Source organism: Eulemur rufifrons, chromosome 4, assembly GCF_041146395.1.
Source record: "Eulemur rufifrons isolate Redbay chromosome 4, OSU_ERuf_1, whole genome shotgun sequence".
Taxonomy (NCBI): domain Eukaryota; kingdom Metazoa; phylum Chordata; class Mammalia; order Primates; family Lemuridae; genus Eulemur; species Eulemur rufifrons.
In genome coordinates, this window is record NC_090986.1 from 66,420,714 (window position 1) to 66,437,410 (window position 16,697).

General features: G+C 43.3%; 1 pseudogene; it reads left to right on the forward strand.

The window, feature by feature from the left end:
- Nucleotides 1-15,176: 15,176 nt before the first annotated feature.
- On the forward strand, nucleotides 15,177-15,600 carry LOC138382724 (small ribosomal subunit protein eS19 pseudogene; annotated as a pseudogene).
- Nucleotides 15,601-16,697: the final 1,097 nt, after the last annotated feature.

Sequence of the window (16,697 nt, forward strand, 5' to 3'; positions counted from 1 at the left end):
GTTTTTGCTTGTGGGCAAAATTAACCTTTGGAAATCTCAGCATCTTCACCAGAAATGTCAGACTAATTGTGGCATTTACCTCTTAGAATGGTTGTGAAGATTCAGTGGGATAAGGTGGGCCTGGCTTAGCACGGCTCCCAGCACACAGCAGGTGCTTAGTCACTGTCATTGCCCTCTGTGCCCTCCATCCTGCTCCGTTATAATGGCCTGTCTCCTCCCGAGTCTTTGCTGTAATCCTCTCTTGGCCTCTCTGAGAACTCCCGGGTCCCTCCGTTCCCTGGGCTTCACCACCACCTCACTGCAGCATTCATTGCACCATTGCTCATCTGGGAGTCATTGCGTGGATCAAGGTCGCTGGTAGCAGCTCTTCACTTGTGGCCATCACAGCTGATCAAACTGGCAGCACCCTGCAGCTTAAGTGACCATGCTGAGGCTTCTGATGGCCCTGACACAGCTCAGCCAACATCCTTTGCTGTCACCCTGAAGGCCCCACCAGCAGGACTCCTGCTTCTTTGTACTGGGTTGGCTTTCATGGTCCAGCCAACTGGGAATGCTCTGAGCCCTGGGGGTGTCCACTTCCCTGAGCTTGTATTAGTTTCCTATTGCTGCTGTGACAAATCAACACAAATTCATTCGCTTACAGTTCTGGAGGTCCGAAGTCCAACACATGTCTCACTGGGCTAAAATCAAGATGTTGGCAGGGCCGTGTTCCTTTTGGAAGCGCTTTGGGAGAACCTGTTTCCCTGCCTTTCCCACCTTCTAGAGGCCACCTCCCTTCCTGGCTCATGGCCGCCCTGCCCCATCTCCAAAACCAGCAGCCTGACAGCTTCAAATCTCTCTGACGCCAACCCCTGCTTCTGTCATCTTAGCTCCTCTACAACTCTCCTGCCTCTTAATGTCACTTACAAGGACTCTGTGATTACATTGGGCCTCCCTGCATAATCCAGGATTATCTCCCCATCTCAAATGCCTTAACTTCATCACATCTGCAGTCCCTCTTGCCTTGTAAATTTCCAGGGATTAGGACATGGACATCTTTTGGGATAGGCAAAAATCACTGGCCATAGGCAAATAATACCCCCCATGTTCTCCCCTTCCCCATGGGCCTTTATCTGGACTGTGGGTGCATGTCCTCTAAGGAGACAAATCTAGTTTAGCATTTCCAAAGATTTTAAATGGTGGGTATGTCATTTGTCCAAACCCATAGAATGTACAACAGCACAATTAAACCCTAACATACTATGCACTGTGGTGATAATGATATGTTAGTGTAGGTTCATCGATTGTAACAAATGCACCACTCGGGGGGGGGGGGTGTTGACAGTGGGGGAGGCTGTTGGAGGGGAGCAGGGGGTTTGTGGGGAATCTCTGTACTTTCTGCTCAATTTTGATGTGAACCTAAAACTGCTCTAAAAAATAACAGTTTTTAAAAGTCTTTTTGGGCTAAGAGCGGTGACTCACACCTGTAATCCCAGCACTTTGGGAGGCCAAGGCGGGAGACTCACTTGAGGACAGGAGTTGGAGACCAGTCTAGGCAATATAGCAAGCCTCTGTCTCTATAAAAAAACAGTATAATTAGCTGGATGTGGTGGCACATGCCTGTAGTTCCAGCTACTCAGGAGGCTGAGGCAGGAGGATCACTTGAGCTCAGGAGCTATGATGCCACTGCACTCTAGCCCAGGTGACACAGTTAGACTCTGTCTCCAAAAAAAAAAAAGGAAGTCTTAAGGGAAGAATGATCTTGAAAAAGTTGGGAAGCACTGCATTAAACTGTAAGCCCACTGAAAGAAGGGACCATAGCATCCTTTGACTTTATATCCTGAGAGTCCCACAAGTGCCTGGCCCATGGCGGGAGCTGAAGACGAGAAGACCAGGCTTGTGGTGAGGATTCATGAAGCCCAAGGTCTCGCCGGGTGACAGCGACTCCATGTACAGAGGACAGGCTCCTCCCGCAGCCCAGAGCACAAGTGGGAAACCAGAAACCAGCACCGTCCACCCTGTGCCAGGTTGTCTCACTTCAGGCTCCCAATAACCCTGCGAAGTAAATTATCACATTTCCATTTTACAACTGAGAGGAGCAGGGCTCAGAAAGCCTGAGTAAGTTGCCGAGCTACATACAGGGCGGTGGGCCTGGTTTCAAAGTCAGGTTTGCGTGGGTCCTAGGCTCGTGTCGGGCTTCCTACTCAAATGACAGGAGTGGAGAAGTGGTTCTTTGTGTGTGTTCTGAGCTCTGGATGTGGATAATATTGCAGAAAAATGGAGCTGCAAACCAGGAGAGGCCCCCAGGGAGAGTTAGCTATTGTAGGCAGCCTCATCTAGTGGTATAAAAGCATGGTTGCCGCTGGAGGAATTCCCAAGCCCTGGTAAGGTGCCAGCGATGCCTAGGGCCTCTCCGGAAAGGGGCCCTGCGTCTATCTAAGGTGTCCAGACTGGACAGAGCAGTAGCTGCAGCAGACAGGGGCCAGCAGAGGGCGCTGTGCAGACGCGGTGCGCCCAGGCTGCGCCAGGGACAGATACCTCTTTGTGAACCAAATTGGTTTCCTTTCCTTGAGACCAAACAACACAGAAAATACTTTTCAGAAGGCATTGGAGAGTGAAGTTTGCCCTTTGCAAAATCTCTAATTGTTGCAGTTTTCTTTTCCTCCTATAAAACACCTTTTTGCCCCAGTGGGTGTTAGGAGGCCGCGCGATAGGTGGGTAGAGTGAGGAAGTGAGCATGTCCGGTCCCAGCTTTGTCTGTCATTAGGGGTGTGGGTTTCCCCTGAGCCTCCTTTTGTCTCTGTGAGCTGGAGATGTTGGCTCCGTTGTACAGATCTGTTCCTTCCACTGAAGAGACCATACGCAACAGGCAGGTCCATGATCACATGGAAAGCAGCAGGTCGGCAGTTTGCAATCATTTTGGTTCTAAAACCTGTTTATACTCTTAAAAATGGTTGAGGACTCAAAGAGCTTCTGCTCATGTAGGTTCTAGCTATCAATTAGGAACTAAGATGTATTTTTCAATTGAATTTCTAATTAAAATTTTTGTTTGGTTAGTGAAAAAAATTAATAAGCCTATCACATGTTAACACAAAAAAAGTTTTTTAAGAATGATAACTATATTTTCAAAATAAAATATTTTGTCAGAAGGGTGACAGTGTTTTCCATTTTTGCAAATCTCTTTAGGAGAAGGCAGTTGGGTTTGTGTATCTGTTTCTGCATTCAGCCTGTTGTGATATCACACATCACGTAGCCTCTAGAAAACTCTACTGATGAAACAATGGGAGAGAAAAGTACAAACAACACCTTAGTATTTTGTCAAGAGTTTTGACCTAGGCATTCCATAAGCTACAGTGATCACATTGTTTCCTGTGGATTTATAAGTGGGAAGTTGGGGGTAGGCTGTAGCAGCATCTCATCCCAAATTTCTGGAACAGCCTGGAACACTGGACGCTGTAGGAGGTACCCTGGTCCTTGGAGAAAGTGTCTGACATGGGGGTATGAGAAGTTTTACTCAGCTTGCAGAGAACCTGACAGCAAATCAAGTAATTGATGAGATGAATCAGACTTTGCACAGTTGGAACAAGCCTGAGATCATGGACCTTCTAATGTATGTCAGGGTAATGTCTGTCTTCAATGTGCAAAATCAAGAAGTTACTCAGAGAGCAGTTGGTTAACCAAAATTTTATTTGAAATTAACATGCCTTTCAATGACTTCCAAAATGTTTCATTTCCTTCCTGCTTTTGATGATGAGATGCATTTACTCGCTTCCATCTCCTCCCCAGCAGGCATCCGGGCCTGATGAATCCTGTGTTAACAAACTGCGGCCTCCTGCTGAGACCTGTGCATCTCCTGCGGGGCTGAATTACCTGGAGTCTGCCCAGCACAGCTCTCGGTACTCAGGTGGCACAAGGGCACCCCTAGGCCACCATCTACAGCCACCAGAGCCAACGCTCCAGCAGCAGCACCAGGGAGACTGTGTCCCTAGATCTCTGACAAGGTCTCTGTCAAAGGTCTCTGTAATATGAGTTGCCAGCTTCCTCTTCCTCCTCTTCCTCCTGTACTGCTCATCCCTGGCCTCCCCTGGTACAAGCTCCTTCTCCTTGATCCTTTGGACTCTCTCAGACCTCTTTTTAACCCTCATTTCCCTGTGCTTCCCTCTGTCTGCCCAGCCTGAATCCTCCTGTCCACTGACACTGCTCCCTCCCTGCCTAAACCCGCCTCTCCATTTAGGTCCTTCTTCCTTCCTCCTCTCTCCTGTGTGTGGCTTGTCATGTGCCAGGGCCATGCTGGGCTCTCTCACTGATAATTAAGGTGCAATCTACAAAGTAAGCAATGTCATCCCCATTTTTCAGATGAGAAAAATCAGGCACAAAGGAATTAGGTAACTTGCCAGGTGCCCGCAGCCCTCAGTCATGGATGGGACCAGGGTGTGACCCCATGGCTGCCTGACTTTCTGTCTCATCAGTGATGCCTCTTTAAGTAGCTTCTTCACTTGACGCTGTCCCTGTGCATCTGCCTTCCAGTGTGCCACCCTTGCTAGGTCCCTCCCCTCACATCCCTACAACGTGCCCTCGAAACACACCTTCCCATAGACCGAGTGCCCGTGCTGTGCCAGGAACCGCTCTAGGCGCTGGAGAGAGCAGTGAGCAAGCCTCACTTCATGGCACTGCCATCTCTGCCTTTCCGCACTGACATTTGGGCTGGTTTGCTTCGTCTGCTGTCTTCTGCCTTTACCCCAGAAACACTTTTATTTTGGGCGGATATGAACTGGACAGAGTTTTGCTTTATGCTTTGTCTTTGGCAAACCCCTCCCAACCTCTCCGCCTTCGAGGCCACTTTGCTTGTCATTCCCCATTTTGTTCTGAGCCTTTAAGATGTTAGCTGGCCGTGAGCCACTGCTTTTCATCATCCATGCTCTCCATACTATTACATGAGGAAGCCGTGTCATTTCAGAGAAGTGGCCTCTCCGGCTTGTCTAACACACACACAGCAGCCCTGCCCCTGGTCTGCTGAAAGCGGAGAGCTGTCAGGGCCATAGAAGCTGCAGGGTAGTGGTGCCTCCAGGCTCTGCCTGAGATGCCAGGGCCCAGGGAGGCCAAGCGCAGGCCAGGGGCCCCGAAGGCTGGACCTCAGTATGGAAGAGCCGAGTTATAGAAGGGGAAACTGGGTGGGCTCCATAGCTCAGTGGTTAGAGCACTGGTCTTGTAGAAGGGGAAACTGAGGCCAAGTGCCCCATTCATTCATAGTCTTTCATTCATTCATTTATTCAAAATATTTGAGTACCTTCTTTGTTTCAGGGACAATTCTAGGCATGGGATGCAGCAGTAAATGGAACTAATGAACCTGCCTTTGTGGAGTTTGCAATATAGTGGGAAAGAGAAACCATAAACAAATATATATACAGATGGTTCCTGACTTATGATGGTTCAACTTATGATTTTTCAACTTTATGATGGTACAAAAGTGATAGGCATTCAGTAGAAACTGTACTTCAAGTACCCATACCACCATTCTGGTTTTCACTTTCAGTATAGTATTCAACAAATTATATGAGATATTCCACATGTTATTATAAAATGGTCTTTGTGTTAGATGATTTTGCCCAACTGTATGCTAAGGTAAGTGTTCTGAGCATATTTAAAGTAGGCGAGGCTAAGCTATGTAAGCTATGTATTGTAAGTCGAGGAGCACCTGTATACAGAAATGTCAGATAGTGATAAATATTATTAGGAAAAATAAAGCAGTGTCTGGGGCTAGAGTTTGCTGGAGGTGGAGAGGGGGCACTGCTGTAGATAGCAAGGTCAGAGAAGAACCTTCTGGGAAGGGTGGCATTTATATAAAGTCCTAAATGCAATAAGGGAGTGGTCCAAGTGAGTATCTGAGGGAGAACATTCTAGGCAAGGGAAAGAGCTCTTGCCAAGTCCCTATGGTGGGAGCATGTTTGCTGGTTTTGAGCAGAAGCAGGAAGCCAGCACTGGTGGAAGGAGTAAGGGAGATAGATGATTGGGTGGGGGCAGGGAAGTCATAAGGGGTTTATGAGCCATGGAAAGCAGTTGGGATTTGAACCCAGGACTTCTAACTCCAGCATTGTGCTCTTTTCCTTGCACCATGCTTCCTCGTCAAACAGTTATCATAAGAGACAGTCTAGTTTTGGCCAGGTGCGGTGGCTCACGCCTGTAATCCCAACCCTCTGGGAGGCTGAGGTGGGAGGATGACTTGAGCTCTGGAGTTTGAGGTTGCAGTGAGCTATGATGATGCCACTGCACTCTAGGGCGACAGAGTGAGACCCTGTCTCAAAAAAAAAAAAAAAGAGACAGAAAGTCTAGTTTTGAAGATGGGCATAAATGATGGTTTGGACTCTCCTGAAGTTTGTGGTCACTTCGGTTTACTTGCAAACCCACCAACAAGCAGAGCAAAGGTCATTCACAAGATCAAGAACACAAGGCACAAGTCTTCCTAACAGTTCCCTTGTTCTTCACGGAGGTGTGCCCAAAGTCTGGGTCAGTATAGCCCATGAGGGTGAGGAATCTACCATCAAGAGGGAGTCACTGGGCCCAGGAGGGCCATGTTGCCCACAGCAGGTGCATTTTTGCACTCTCATTTGGACTGCGTTGTGCCCCCACATTCATGTGTTGAAGCCCTGGCTGCCAATGTGACTGTCTTTGGAGACAGAGCCTACGGGGAGGTATTTAAGGTTAAATAAAATTAGAGTGAGGCCCTAATCCTTTAGGACCAATGTCATTATAAGAAAAGGAAGAGATACCAGAAAGCTCTCTTTCCAAGTGTGCACACAGAGAAAAGGCCTTGTGAGAAGGTGGCCACTTAGAAGCCAGAGTGAGGCCTCACCAGAAACCAACCCTGACAGCACCTTGATCTTGGACTTCTAGCCCCCAAAACCATGAGAAAATAAATGTCTGTTGTTTAAGCCACCCAGTCTGTGGCCTGTTTCTCATGCGTCATTGGGCCTCTGGCCTGGGCCTACCTCACCATCAAACTGTCGGGGAGGCCTCTCCCTGACGTCTAGGAAGGGCAGTTTTGTTTGCAGGAGGGCTGGGCAGGGGGGGTTTGGAATCCAAGATGCTTAAGTTGTGTGTGCCTAGCTCTTCATCTACAATATGGGGAAGATAATATCAGTGGTTTGGGGAAAATTCTATATGTAAAATTTGATTCAATAATTGCTGACATCATCTATGCCCAAGGCAGCATACTGGGAAGGATACAAAAGTAAATGTGTGTATCCCTCAAGAGAAATTTTTCTCAATAATAATGTATGTGTATCAAATAGCTGTGAAAGCATTTTAGAAATGTGACATTTCCAAACAAGGAGCTTTTTCATAATATTAACTGCTTCCCAGAACTCTTAGCCTTTCATATTTTATATAAACCATAGCCTTGTCCTCACAATTCTGTTCTTTTCTCTTTCTTGCATCTTTGTAGCAAAATGAAAACAAACAAATGCAAAATAAAACTCCAGACCTTTGGTTTAAGGTGGTGGATTTCAACCATCCCTAAAAAGCAGGAGGTCAGGGCTGAGTTCAACCAAGTTCGAGTTATTTACAATTTCTAGCACACAACTTTGGCAGACTAATCTTTCTCTTTTGAGATTATGGTTTTATTCCCATATTTCCAGAAGTGATATAAATATATTGATGTAAGAAGTTGTTTATCAATGTCTGCATCTGAGAGGAGGTTAAGGAGACCCAGAGTTGCTTTGAGTTTGAGTCATATGAGTTTAGCTTCCATGACATCACTTCTTACGCAGAGAGGATTAAAGTCATTTGTTCCAGGTGCCCCAAGGGGCCATCTGGAGGAGTTTCAGATGCCTGCTTCTTCCTCATCACCAAGGCAAATGCCAACTTCTGAGCTCCCTTCTGTCCAGGGCTCCACACAATCATTGCAATCTTTTAAGTAAGAACATGAGTATGCCCTATTTTCAGAGCACTCAGAATAGCAAAATTCAAATACAAAGTACAGACAAATTAGAGAATGACTCTAAACACAAAATAATTATTTGCTTTAAGTAATGATTCACTGACAATTTGGTTTGTGTGGCAAATTCCCCAAAGGCATTGAAAATGCAAGTTGAATAATAAATATCTTATTTATACAAACGATCAAGTTGCATATGATTGTTTGCATGTCTGTAGGGTTTTATGGATGCGTTTTATAATTTCTTTTGTCCTCATAGCTGCTTCGCAAGATGGGGCATGTATGGTTATTCCCATGTTACAGACAAGAAAGCGAAGGCAAACAGAGAATAGCCCTTTGCCCAAGGTCACAGAGCTGGCAAGTGTCGGAGGCAACGCTAGACTTCAGGTCATTGGCCTCCTTGTCAAAACACTTTCCTCGATAAGCATACTTCTTCTCAGATTTATATTTTCCTTTGAAACAGAACTCAGATATTTAGAAACTATTTTGGAGTATATTCAAATTTGAAAGTGGAGAACTGTGTATAAAAAATAATTTGACTTCCAAAGAGAGTAGTTGGAGATCTGTAAGGTTCTGAAAAGAAGATATAAAAATATATTTCATCAGAATCATCAGTGAAGCTTTTTTATTAGTTAGGATTCTCCAGAGAAGCAGAACTAATAGAATATATCTATATTTATATCTGTAGCAGTATCTATATTTATCTATATTTATACATAAAGATATTTATTATGAGGAATTGGCTCATGCAATTATGGAGCTGAGAAGTCCCACAATCTGCCATCTGCAAGCGGGAGACCCAGGAAAGCTGGTGGTATAATTTTAGTGTGAGTGTGAAGGCCCGAGAACCAGGAGCACCGATGGTGTAAGTCCCCATCTGAGGGCAGGAGAAGACCAGTGTCCCAGTTCAAGCAATCAGGTAAGGAGAGAGAGAATTCTCCCTTCCTCTGCCTTTTTGTTCTGTTTGGGGGCTCTCTGTGGATTGGATTATGCCCACCCACCTTGGGGAGGGCGACCTGCTTTGCTCCACGGATTCAAGTGCTAATCTCTTCCAGAAACCCCTCACAGACACACACAGAAATGTTTAACCAGATATCTGGACATCCTGTGACCCGGGACCCAGTTAAGTTGACATGCAAAATTAACCATCATATATTAAAAAATATGTATATATGATCTTGCCAGACTACAAATATATTCAATTAGATTTTCCAAATGTAGGTTTTGTTGTTTGTTTCTTTTTAAATCAAAGAGTTGATTCAGCCAAAACTGAAAAACACGAGCCCACATGTGGCCCGAGTGAGGCACTCTGAGCCCTGGCAAAGAAGAGTCACGGATTTTCAAAGTGAATGGTTTCTGTGCTCAAAGATGTATGCCATTTCCTTGCCGGCAAAGCTAATAAAATTAATGTGTGCTTATCTCCTCTAGCAGAGAAGACAGAATGGATTATATGCACTTGAAGATAATCAAGAATAAATTCTGTTTAGCTTCAAGACATGATTGTATATTTTTACTGAAAGTCCAGCCTATATGTTCCTTTCATAGTCATTATACTCCTCCTCTCGGAAGTCTCCCATGGCTCCTCCTTACCTCCTGAATAGCCACCCGCCCCTTAGCATGGCATCATGTCCTCTATGATCCCACCCAACCTGCTCTTACAGCATCTGTGCACTACAGACTCTCCCTCTGGGAACCCGTATGTGTGCCAGTCCACACCTGGACGCTCACAATTTCCAAAAAGCATTAGATTTTGTTTGGGTCTTTATCCACGTCCCTCAACTGAAATATCGTTCCCTTTACTTTTCCCTTCCTCAATCTCTACCTGCTAAATTCTGCCCTTTCTTTAAGGGTTAAGCCCAATAGCCTATTTGTCACAAAACCATCACTTGAATCAGAATCTTCCTCCTCTGTGCTCTGCTGGAGGTTCATCTGCACCTCGCTTGTGACACCCATCACTTCCTCAGTTACATCTTGGTGTTTCAGATACGTATTTTCAGTCCTTTGCCAGACCATACGTTACTCACCTTTATACCCCCAGGGTGCCCAGCACAGTGCCTGACACATAGCTGGGGGGTACCCAGTAAAATAACTTGTGGAATTAGATTGAATAGTAGTTCTCATTTTGGAAGTTCATTTCAAATAAAATTATGAGACAGTCCCTTAAAAGTTTGACTTGAGAGAAGATGAAATTTTTTTCAATTTCTCTACATTGTAGCCAACAAAAGGCTACGTCTGATAGGCAGAGGTGGGGTGTAGACTATTGGGGATGGCTGGGGAAACTGCCCAGGCCACTGAGTTGGCAAGGAAAGAGGCAACAGGGGAGACACAACCTTTATTGGAACTACAAATTGGTTGATGCCAAGATATTCAAGTTTGCAAAGAGGACAAACCAGTGGTGGTGAAATTCTAAGAAAATACGTTCTGCTCACTAGGATCTCTGGTTACTGCAAGAGTGAAATCAGGCATAATTGAGCTGCCAAAATGGGGGTTAGCAAAAGGTAAGCAGGGTGTGGGATCTCAAAGAATGGAGACTGTTTCAATGTGATTTTCAATTACCTGTATAATATTGTATCATATCATAAAGCTATTGATTCTGTATACTTATTTTGTATATAGCTTATTAGTTCTCTTAGATTTTCAGTTGATTGACTCTATTGGTGTTTCTAGGAAGGCAAACATTTAATCTGTAAGAATTATAATTGTGTATCCTTTCTAATAGTTATGCTTCAAATTTATTTTTATATTTTACTAATAGCACTGTTAGAAAAGTGTACATAATACTGATTGGAGGGGGTATTCTTGTTTTGTCCTTGACTTTGAAGGGAATGCTTCTACTGCTTTAAGTAAGATATTGGCCTTTGGATTAAGAAATGTATTTTTATCTTTATTAAGGAATATCCTTCTATTTCAAGTTTATTAAGAGATTTTTTTAAAATACTGTTTTAAAAAATTGAATCTAGGCCGGGCGTGGTGGCTCACGCCTGTAATCCTAGCACTCTGGTGGGAGGCCGAGGCGGGAGGATCGGACGAGGTCAGGAGTTCGAGACCAGCCTGAGCAAGAGCGAGACCCAGTCTCTACTAAAAAATAGAAAGAAATTAACCGGACAACTAAAAATATATAGAAAAAAATCAGCCGGGCACAGTGGTGCGTGCCTGTAGTCCCAGCTACCCGGGAGGCTGAGGCAGGAGGATTGCTTGAGCCCAGGAGCTTGAGGTTGCTGTGAGCTAGGCTGACACCACGGCACTCACTCTAACCCGGGCAAGAGTGAGACTCTGTCTCAAAAAAAAAAAAAAAAAAAAAAAATTTGAATCTAACCAAATGTATTTTTGCCTTTTGTATTTATGAACACAGTATTTTTTCCTTCACTCTACTGATGTGATGAATAATATGAATAGATTTCATTATATTGAACTATCCTTATATTCCTTAAATAAATCATATTTAGTAATAACAAAAAAAAAAAAAAAAGAATGGACTCCGATCCAGCCTATGGCCTTCATTGATGAATGGACTAAAAAAACCATGCACAGATTTTTAAATCAAAGCCTGTCTGAAGGAGTAGCTGGAGATATAGAAGAAGAGCCAAGAGATTGTTGTGTCACAAAGTCTAAGAAAAGAAAGGGTTACAAGAATAAATAGTGGTCAACTGTATCTAAAGCAACATGTAAATTGAGGCCAAAGAAGGGACCATTCAGTTCAACAACATGGTGGTCATTTGTGACTTTGAAAAGGCCAGGTTGAGTGCAGTGTCAGAAGCAGAAGCTGGATTGGAGGCGACTGAAGAGTGAATGGAGGTAGGCATTCTCAGCAGGAAAGCATGTTATAAGTTCATACCAAATTCATAGTAAAATCCCAGATAATGCAGAACTTTATTTCCTTTCCTTCAAAGAAGCTAAAGGGCTTTAATTTCTGATCATATGAAGGATAATATTCTCTCAAATTTTGACCTAGTAAAAAAACTATATAATCCTAATTTTTGCATGTACTACAGACTACAGAATAAAGGGGAAATAATTCAGAGAGGTCAAAAACAAAATAAAAGTACAAAAGAACCCTGAAAAATAGGGAACAGCCAACAACCACTTTCACCATGAAAGAATTTTCTAAACCCTGGTGAACTTGTGTTGCTATTTTCATGACATCATAGGATGAGGAAAACTAGAGATAAAGCCTGGATCCCACTCAAGGTGGAAAGTCTAATAGAAGACTCCTTGTTGTGTAACAAATCACCCCAAGACTAAGTGGCCTAAATCAACAATGTATCAGCATAGCCTATGGGATGACGAAGCTCAGCTGGGAACCTCTCACTTGGGGAGTGTCATGGGTCACAGCCAGACACAGGCTGAGGCTGGAGCCATCTGCCCAAGGAGGGCTCACTTACATGCCTGGGAGTTGATGCTGGCTGCTGGCTGCTGGCTGGGAGCTCAGTGGGGGCTGTCAACCAAAGCATCTTCATGTTACTTCTCCAGGTAGCTTGGTCTTCCTGCAGAATGATGGCTGAGTTCCAAGAGTGAACATCTCAAGAATTAGTTTCATGGGACCCAGGCAGAAGCCACAAGGCTTGATATGACCTAGCCATAGATGTTCCAGAATATCACTTCTGCTGATTCCTATTGGCCAAATATGCCATTAAGTTCAGCCCACATTCAAGAGGAGGAGAATTAGATTCCACCTCTTGATGTGATGAACTGCATGTACTTAAGGTAGAGGAGGAATCAATGGCGACCTTTTTTGGACAAGATCTACTGTACCCCCTGAATAAAGCTAGAATGCTACAGGCTCTACTTTTAGTATAGGAGGATATGAGAAACAACCTGTTATAGAGAAGGCAGCAGGAACGCACCTTGCCTGTCTGGACAACTCTTTCCCATTAGGTGCAGGTAGAAAAATACCTGTCTTGAAAATTTTGAATCACAAGCTGATTATTGGGGAAGTTATGGCCAGAATTTGCATTTCCTATATAGCATAAAAAATACCAAATGGTGAATTTAACGTGTCCTCAGGATTGTAATGCATCCAAAATCCTAGCAGAAATAAATTCAAAACCCGGAGGAAAGTTAAGATAAGCTCTTAAAGATTTCCCACTGATAAAGTTCCAAAGAACAGAGGCCCATAGTCAAAAAATCACAAAATATACCATGGGCAAGAGGCAGCAGAAATGATAGTTGGGTCAGATTGGCAAAGACTTCTTGATGGAATTATTAGACACAGATCACAAAATAAGTATATTTTAATAAATGAAGATGAGGCATGAAGAGATTAACAAAAGCAAAACATTATATTATGAATTACAACTATGCCACTTTGAAAATAATGCATTTCTAGAAATGAAAAGTAAAATAATTGAAATGAAAAATGCAACACGTGGATGTAAAAATGGATTAGACAAAGCTGAATCTAAATCATGTTAATGGAAAAGAAATCTGTAACTCAACACCTTATACTAATATCTCAGAACACAAAAGACAAAGAAAAATCTTACGGCAAACCAGAATGAAAAGCAACTCATCTATGAGGCTGCACCACACTACAGTTTGTGCAGTGCTTGAAAGTATAGTGTCAAGCGTGGTTGATGAAAACAAGGGCTCTGGAACGGTCCTAACTGGATTTCAACACTGATTCTATCATTGGCAAGCACATTTTGGCAAGTTATTTGACCTCTCTATGACTCAGTTTCTCATCTGTAAAATGCGATTAATTATATTTTCAATTTCTTCTATTACATGAAAAATATACACATATTTTCGGGAAGAGTGCCTAGCATTAAAAAAATGCTAGCCATTATTGTTAAAGTGGTGATTGGATAGCCGACATCTCATCAGAAACAATGAAAAGCAGAAGACAGTTAACCTAGCCATGCACCTAGAATTCTAGATTCATACACATATTTATCTGTACCTTTGTTCACTGTTTCTTCTTGCATTTCAGACTGTCCATCTATTATCGTTTTTCTTTTACCAAAAGTACAATCTTTGTAATTTCCTTTTGTGAGGGTTTATTTGTGGTTAATTCCCTAAATTTTATTGATTTGAAAACCACAGCAAAAATCACTTGAAACCCACCAGGTTTCAACATGTTGAAAGTCGGGCCATCTCAAATGCTTCCAAGGAGGTAGATCCAGGGGAGTTCACACACACTGCTGGGAGGGGGATGAACTGGTAAAACCAGTTTGAAAAAAGAGTTGGGCATTATCTAGAAATATTGAACATATTCCTTAGTGTATAATCTGGAGATGCTTTTACATGTGTGCTCTGAGAGACATGTGTGAAAATATTCATAGGAGCATTGTTGCTAATAGCAACAACTTGAAAATGACCGAAGTCTCCATGAACAAAAATATGGACAATTAAATTGGGTTACCATCATATAAGCAACAGTATCCTGATTGAATCTCACAAAGATAAAGCTGAGTGGGAAAAAGAGCTACTATATTATTTCATTTATAGAAAGAACAAAAACAGGCAGAACTGAATAATATTTTGCTTGGGGGTATGTTTAAGTGGCAAATTTATAAATAAAAGCAAAAGAATCATTAATATAAAACTCGGAATAACGCTTATCTCTAGGACCAAGGGTGTGGGACAAAGTAGCAAGTGCGAGAAGGCATGTCTGCTCATTTCTGCTTGCAGGCATCATTTCACAAAGCCCCTGACTCCGTGATGACCTGCAGCTCTCCAGAGGGTTGCACTGAGGATGAAACAGGGAAGAGCACATGGCCCCTCGTGTCTCTTGCCTGAGTCACTGCGTTCCTTAAAGGATAAATGACCCTGGACGTTGACTTTTCATACACAGACGAGAACATCTGACAGGACTAGTGACTATGACTCTGTGATCTATACCCAAAGGTACTCTTACACCGAAACATTACTGTGATTCTATTTCAACATAACTTCTGAGCAAGCTTGATGTGATTTTGCACATACTAAACCTCCACGACCCACATATAAACAGTCAGCTAAAACACCGTGCTGGAGCAGTGTGACAGAACATCTCTGAAAGACTTCTAGACTATGGTGCTCAGGGTATACAGCCTCAGTAAGACTTCTGAGTAAACTAACTTTAATTCTTTAAAGACTTGGTTCTTGTTTCTTTAATCGGCAGGTAGTACTAGTAATATTCTATTACTTAAGCTAGGGAGTAGGAACAGAGGCAACAATTTCATTCTTTTTCTTTAATTTATACATTTTTGTTTGCATGAAATCTCTTGTGAATTCAGAGTAAATGGGACTTTTAGGCTGGCTGGCAGTGTGGTGATCACACACAATGCTTGGAGATACTGTAAAAGACATGAACCAGTAGGAATTCAACAGAACTCTGTCAGCCTTGCTCAAAAAGTCCAGAAAGCTAAAAGTCCCTGAATGGCTGGACGTGGTCAGTCTAGCCATGCACAAAAAGCTTGCTCCCTGCAATAAGAATTGGTTCTGCACATGAGGGGCTCCCACCGCAAGGCACCTGTACCTCCTGGGCTGTGCTGGCGTTGGCTCCACTTAGATCTACGGGGACATCAGAGAAACAGGGTCATGGCCACCTGCTTCAGCCAAGGCTCCAAGAATGTGGCCAGTCAGGTCCTCTAAGCCCTGGGGGGGCTGAAAATGGTGGGAAAGGACCAAGATGGGGGCTGCAAACTGATACGTCAGGGACAGACAGAAACACTGGACAGGTGGCAGCTGCCAACAAGAAGTATTAGAACAAATGATGCTGGATTAATTAATAGCCTCATTCATAAAAATAAATAAATACATAAATAAAAATAAATGGGAACTTCTAGTCAAAATGGCTCCAAGGCATCATACTTAATTTTAGGAACATTAATTTATATCTGACTTTAAGTACCTATCCCACCAGACTAATGGGAAATTCAGTTGTGGTGGTTACAAGCGTTTTCCAACTTAAGAGTTTTACAACAGTTTGTTTTTCCCTAACTTGAGGGTTATGCAAAGGTCCTGAGGCCCTACATGAGCCAGCTCATTAGGAGGTGCCTCTGGTCCACAGCCACCAGTCCACACCGGTCCACAGATGCCAGGTGCGTGTTCTCCTTATGTCCATCATGCCCTGCTGTACCCACCCCACTCTTGGGATGCAGGAGTCTTGGGGGTCGGTGGTGGAGGTCCCCAGGCTCAGAATTCAGCCTCCTCACATCATGGAGCTAACCCCTCTGGGGTTTTCCAACCCCCCATGTAAATTTCTCTCTGTTTCTAGTCTATTTCTTTAATCTCTCTATGGATTCTTATGCTAGTGCCATATTTTAAAAAAAATTATTAGAGCTTTAAAATACATATTAACATTCTAACTAGTTTTTTCTCATTATCTTTCTCCTGGTAACTTTTATTAACCTTAAGCAACTACCTCCATCTATTAATACTTGGGGATGAAATGTCTTTGGGACTTAAGGATCTCCCACTACCATATCCCTAGGGTTACCCCACTGACTGCACCAGTCTCACTGGTCTAGGTCTCTATTTTCAAGCTCTTTTCCAAGAAGAAAAATGAATTCTCTGTAGAAAGCCACGGCCCTTGCCAATCTTCTCTCCTAACCCATTTTTGACCAGTTTAACATCATCTCTAGTGGAGAATAAATTGCCGATCAGCTTAATTAAATCTAAAACAGAGAATTGGTCACTTAACCTAGTTATAAAATATAATGGCATTTGCTTCTTAGGTCCCCATTGAAAAGAAAACCCACAGTTCCAGTATCATAATTCTACCGAAGTTTGCATAAGAAAAATCCCTTCTCCCAGTTGAACAGTGTATGTGTTTGCTTGAGGGGAGCTACCTAACCTCTCA